This window comes from Palaemon carinicauda, unplaced genomic scaffold (genome assembly GCF_036898095.1).
Source record: "Palaemon carinicauda isolate YSFRI2023 unplaced genomic scaffold, ASM3689809v2 scaffold293, whole genome shotgun sequence".
Taxonomy (NCBI): Eukaryota; Metazoa; Arthropoda; class Malacostraca; order Decapoda; family Palaemonidae; genus Palaemon; species Palaemon carinicauda.
Window position 1 is genome coordinate 50,025 of NW_027170590.1, and position 6,319 is coordinate 56,343.

At 33.6% G+C, this 6,319-nt stretch overlaps 1 long non-coding RNA gene across 1 annotated transcript; it reads right to left on the bottom strand.

The window, feature by feature from the left end:
- Nucleotides 1-402: 402 nt before the first annotated feature.
- On the bottom strand, nucleotides 403-1,486 carry LOC137636418 (uncharacterized). Its single transcript, XR_011043093.1, has 3 exons — nucleotides 1,422-1,486; nucleotides 1,012-1,209; nucleotides 403-890 (listed from the first exon to the last, which is right to left on the bottom strand). It is a non-coding gene; the product is annotated as an uncharacterized lncRNA (long non-coding RNA).
- Nucleotides 1,487-6,319: the final 4,833 nt, after the last annotated feature.

Consider the following 6,319-nt stretch of genomic DNA (forward strand, 5'->3'; position numbering starts at 1 on the left):
ATATATGTGTGGAGTCACGTGAAGGGACATATGCAGAAATTATTACAATAGAGGGACAGACAAAGTATAAGTGTCAAAAATAATTCAGAAAAGAAGACTACAATAGTTTAGGCATGTCATGAGGAGAGAAGAAAGAAAGCTTAAGTAATAAATGACATGCGGGAAAAAGAGTTAAGATAACAGCATTTCTAGAATAAAAGAGAATGGAGAAGACTTATACTAAATAGCTATTTCATATAAAGAAGAAGAGTAGTGTTTACATTAGTGAATATAAAGAAAACGAAATATGAACCGACAATAAAGAAAACTTATTAATGGGAGACTACATTATATTTACCGTAAAGCCTAATAACTTTGTTTAAATTCTATTATCTTATATAAGTTCTCCAATACGGTGTCAAGTTATTTCGCACCATTTCAATTTCGCCCCACTAGGGGGAACTAACTTTTTCCAAAATCAAACTGGGGCGAACTAACTTACGCTTTTTTTTCAATATGGGGCGAATGAACTTAACATTTCATGGTAATATGGGGCGATCTAACTATTCAAATTTTTTGAACACTTGCTTACAACCTGCTCCTGTGTGGCCGTGATGTTTACTTTTTAACACTGATTGTAGATAGCCCATCATAGAAATTACCTTAGATATCATATGGTGACATTTTTAACTTAGAAAAAGGGCTACTTGAAACAATAAAGGATTTGAGTAAATTTATTTCGACAAATTAAAATAGCAAAATAGGCCTATAATAAAAAAAAATCACATCACATCTCCATAGGAGTGTAGAGCCCCATCACCCTACGGAGGAGAGAGAGTCCCTGGGTCAAAGTATAGTCCTGGTGACGTACGTATTCATCCCAGGCCGCGAACAGCTTACGATGGACATTCCTGAAATTTGAAGAAAAAAAGTAATTATTTCTGATTTTTCATTTATGCTTGTTGCAACGAATAAGAAAAAAATCTATGAATATATTTGAATTTGAAAAATAACTTATAAAAAATAACTTACTTATACTGGTTGCGTTGGCATCGCATAATCCTCCCCTCTCGCAATAGGGAGAGACTGGAGTCGACATTTTTTGCTTCATCCCCAAGAACCTCAAACAATCTATAGAGATGCAACCCACTTTGGTTTGCCCGTCTGTTCAAGCGACCATGCCATCCTTCCACTGTATTATTCGTCCTAACTGGACGGTAAAACACTGACCTGTAATTGATTATGAAAGAAAAAAAAAACATTGAAATAACTAAGAGAGAAAACAGGTCGGTAGACATTTGGGTGTTTCGCTTGAATTAAAGTAAATATCTCTATAACACAATCATGATTTAAAAAATCATAAATTTGAACCTTATATCTAGAATCACTATCTCAGCAAACATTCCTCAGAAATAAAACTAATTCAATGAAAATATATTTACCAAGTCTCGGGGGGCCAAACAGAGCTCTCTATCCAGTTTTTCTTTACATATGAAGCCAATTCCTTCATGGGTGGTGCTGTTGTCGAATTTTCTAGCAGGTGCTCGAAAATTGGTCTGTTAAGGAAAACAAGGAATTAGTTAGATAATTGCATAAATGCATATTAGATATATTATAAATGGATGAATTTATGAATAAATATGCAATGTAATATGACTTACACAATGTGTTCAGCCGGTAACAGTAGCAGTGCCATAAGTTTTTGGACGAAACTTCGAGTGGCCCTATCATCCTTATATAGCTTTTGCATTCCTACTGCCTGTGCCTTTCTCCATATAGCTTGGGTGTAATGGAAACAGCAGCCTTTCATGGTAATGTCAGGCAGCTCTAGTGGGAAATAATAATAATGATATATTAGTACAATATAATATCATTTATAGTAATATAATAGTGCAGCATAAAACGATTTGCCACATGCAATGAAACTTTAATTACCTTTGCGGAAAGCAGACCAGACAGTCTTTTCAAAATCAGCCATGACCTCTTCAACTTTGAGTTCTTGGACTTCTTCACGTATAGATTGAATAAGAGCCCTGTAGTCTACTGTCCTGCTGCCTGACATCACACAAAATAAAAGAGGCACTTGCTTAACACACTCCCCCGAGCGGACATATGCATGAATTGAGTAGAGTTGTTTAAAAGGTTCACGAACCAGCTAAAAAAAAAAGAAAAATTACAAGATTAACATTGGCTTAAATTTTTGTATTTTTATATATATTTTTATCCATTTTAGCAAACTCAAAATTTTTTTCGCAACTTACCTTATACGTACCGTCGACATACCATACACGAGCATTTTGCAGTAAGTGTAGCTGGTTGTCGCTATACAACATGATGTGCCGCCTGCCATTAATCCAAAAATCAGTAGAATGAAGGATAGCTGGCATGTGTTCATCTTGGATAACCAAATCATCCAACGAGCGAGGATGTTTGGGGCGGCTCTTTGCTCGATGCCTATTTAATGTCCTGGCCAAATACTGAGGGTTAGTCATCCCAGGACCACTGTACCCTATGTCTGAGAAGACAATAATAATATTTAGTAAATATTTTTCTTAATACATAATTATATATGAATATATATGAATATTTGATAAAAATACTTATTTACTAACCTCTTTGGACCTGCTCAGCTATGGAAAGGCCAGACTTGGTGTAATCTTCCTTGGCAAGTTTCAAGCCTTTTTCTAAGGCCTCCAAATTCTGCATTGCACCTGGTTTTCCAGCATGAGTATGGTCGGGACCTTTACGTTGAAAACTGCCATCAGTGTTTTCTGCAACCTGGGCATTGCATATTACTGTTTTACTCCGTAAGCTACACTGCCACCAAACCTTCCCCTTCTGTGTGGTCCTCTTTTTGTTATAGGTGTAGCTGAAAGGTAAAGCCATTCCAAATGAGTATTAAAATATATATATATATATATATATATATATATATATATATATATATATATATATATATATATATATATATATATCTCATAATATATAAATATATCATAAAAATAAGCATATTATGACTTTCTATATACCCATGAGAGTCCACTACTTGCAGAGCTCCATCTCGCCCAGTATTTGTTTTTTTGTAGATGATTTCTTCTGGCGGCACTTCTGATTGTGGGATGCCATCATCGATAGAAATTTCTTGGACATTAATGGGGACTTCTAAGGGGGGCAAAACAATTTCAGAGCACTCGGCTTCATTCTGAACTTCATCTTCGTCATCCACAACCTGAAAAAAAACAAAAAAAAAAAATAAATAAAAAAAATAAAAAAAAATTATTATAAAAAAATTATGCATCAAGATGAAAACACTTTATAGCAGCATTAACATAAATAATACTAACCTCGCCACCAAATATAACTATATCTTCTTCCTCTTCATATTCTTCAATAGGCAGCACTTCAATAGTTTCCCAACCAACGGCTCCTTCCAACTCCTCATCATATTCTTCAATAGGCAGCACTTCAATAGTTTCACAACCAACGGCTCCTTCCAACTCCTCTTCATATTCGTCTCTTTCTTCCTCTTCTAAAGTCAACAGATAGATAGGTTCCACACCAACGGCCACAAGCTGAAAAAAATTATTTTATGTAAAAAAAAGGAAAGGGATTTTATGATTAAATAAGCACATTTATTTTATTCAAGTACTAAGCTAAAGGGCTGGGCTATGCCCGGTCCTTGACATTTTCAGAAATATTTCATACTTGCAAATAAAATATCGTACTAACCTTAGATTGGCAAGAAGGGCAAATCCAATCAAAATCGTGACCTTGTTTGATATTTTTTGTGATTGCCCTATATTCTTTTTGTGTGATGTTGGTGCCGCAGGTTCTGTGGCACCAAAGGTCGCACTCATCACAAAGGAAGGCTTGCTGCTGTGCCCTCACTTCACGGCCACAAGAAGAACATGGATACTCCATGGTCTTTCTTTGGAATAATTTCTTGTATTGGACAACCATCACTATTTCTAATTTCCATTTCGATTTTTGGCCCCTTTTTCTTTACCATTTCCATCATAATCCTACCCTCTTACCTTTCTCTCGAAGTTACTACCTAATCCCCATTTAAAAAAAAAATACAATTTAGTCTTTTACATGTCATTTTCCTTAATCCTCCTCTTACCTTCTTCTCTTAAATTTTCTGTAATGTAATCGCCACCGTAAAGGTGGGCACAAATCCTCAGGTAATATTCTTTTTCTCAATAAAATGGAAGGAAGTAAATAAAATCAATTTATACACTTCATATTCTTTATTTACAAAATGTTACAATATGTTTCATATGATTGAATAACGAGTGACATCATCTTTCAATAAAAAAAAACAATACTAATAAACAAACATAAGTCATATCTTGAAATCGTGATTAATTCAAATAATCGGAATAATTAAGTGGAACAAATGATCATAGATGAAATTCTGTAAAGACACTCCTAAGAAAAAGATAATTCATAAGATGCTAATTCATAATTCGACATGAATTGCAAAATGAAAGTAGGGCGACCTAACTTCAGTTATTTTTCAAAATGGGGTGAGCTGACTTGTCCGATTTTTCCCCGATTTTCCGGAATGGGGCGAACTAACTTACAAAATGGGGGGAACTGACTTGAAATAATCTAGGGAAAAGTGGGGCGAAATAGCATTGGGGCGAAATAACCCGTAAGCCTCCAATACATTGATCAAAACATACACATTGAAAATATGTTAGCATATTTATATCTCTTTTCAATATCTTTGTAGGTGAAACATATTCAATGATAGCCTATACTGTATATAGAAACTGTAGCCTAAAATTACAACTTTTATTTGCATTGGTACAGATGAACATATAACGTTATGGCAATGAATGTTCTAGTCCTTGTAATTCTAGTATCTATAAATTATAAAAGGATAGTCTTTTTATTAATCTATCATCGAAATAAGAAGGAAAATCCATATGATATAAGTTAAAATTATTTAAAGGTTCGTCTTATCCAAAAAAAAATGTCTTTGAATAACGCCTCAAAAAATCGTCCGATTTTTATATAGTTAATTAGGAAATAAGATCGTGTTTGTCAGACCTAAGCCAAGTCATAATCTTCGGTAATGGCTAATGTATACCAAAAATAGGTCTAAAGTTTAGGGTAACTGGGAAGTTTGTAGGAATACTTTTGCAAAATAAATTAAACCTTATGCAGTGTTTTAGTTACTGAAAATCCCAAATACATAATACAGTCTTTGAAAATTCCCCATGAAAGCAGAGATCTTTTAAATATATAATACGAAAATAACGCCGTAATTTTTTTTATGGCATCTATGTGGTGACTATTCAGATTAATTTTTCATTTACATAAGCTATTATTTTGAGTAGGCCTACAGTTCGTCAATTTCCATACCTTCATCATGTGTATTATAGCATAGGCTACCATAGTTATTTATAAATGCTCTTCTCCTTCCAGATTAAAATGGCTTCTCCACTCGCCAGATATTTGAAGCTTCCTTCATTAATATGTAGCCAATAACTTGAGGCAGAGTTCATCTTTAAATTATTTTAATAAACATTCCAATGAAATATCTACTACACCTTGTGTTAGGATTCAATGTATTTTGTGAGTATTATTTGCTTATACAACGATTTAAGTGCAAATTTTAATGAATTTTTAAGATCTATTGATATTAATAGCTAAACTACCACCCTGGTTTGAAAAGCAGAATGCTATAAGCCTAAGGCTTCAACAGGGAAAATAGCCCAGTGGTTTAAGGAAACAAAGAATATTGTGCCTGATTGTACCCTCGAGCATTGGTATTATCCTTTCCTCTTTTCCAGGGTATTTTTATAGCTGTCGATGTACTGATTTCTTTATCATAATGCACATTCAACTTGCTAATTCATTTATCAGGATTCTTAACAATCTCATTCTACATCCATTTAATTAGTGTCAATGTTTTTTATACTTTGTAAGAGTTGAATAATTATCATTAGTTTTCCGTTTTTTCATTGTTAATTCATTTATCGAGACTAACAATCTTATGCTGTGTCATTTTAATTAGTGTCAATCTTTTATACTTATCAGGGTTGAATATTCTTTATTAGTTTTCCCTTTTTACACATTTCCAGGGGCTTCTATAACACATTCTGGCCTCTTACTATATCAGCACACCTGTAGCCTATAGTTCTTCCTTCGTCACTCAAGACTACACTGTTCTTTTCTATCTTAATTTCTTTATTGTCGTCATTAACATAATTCAAGCATTTACATTTTCTATTTTGAACGTTACTAAACTATAAACAAATTATATTCCTCTGATGTATTGGCATTTTCATTAGTTGCATGGATCCAGAAATTAATATTTGGTTTAATT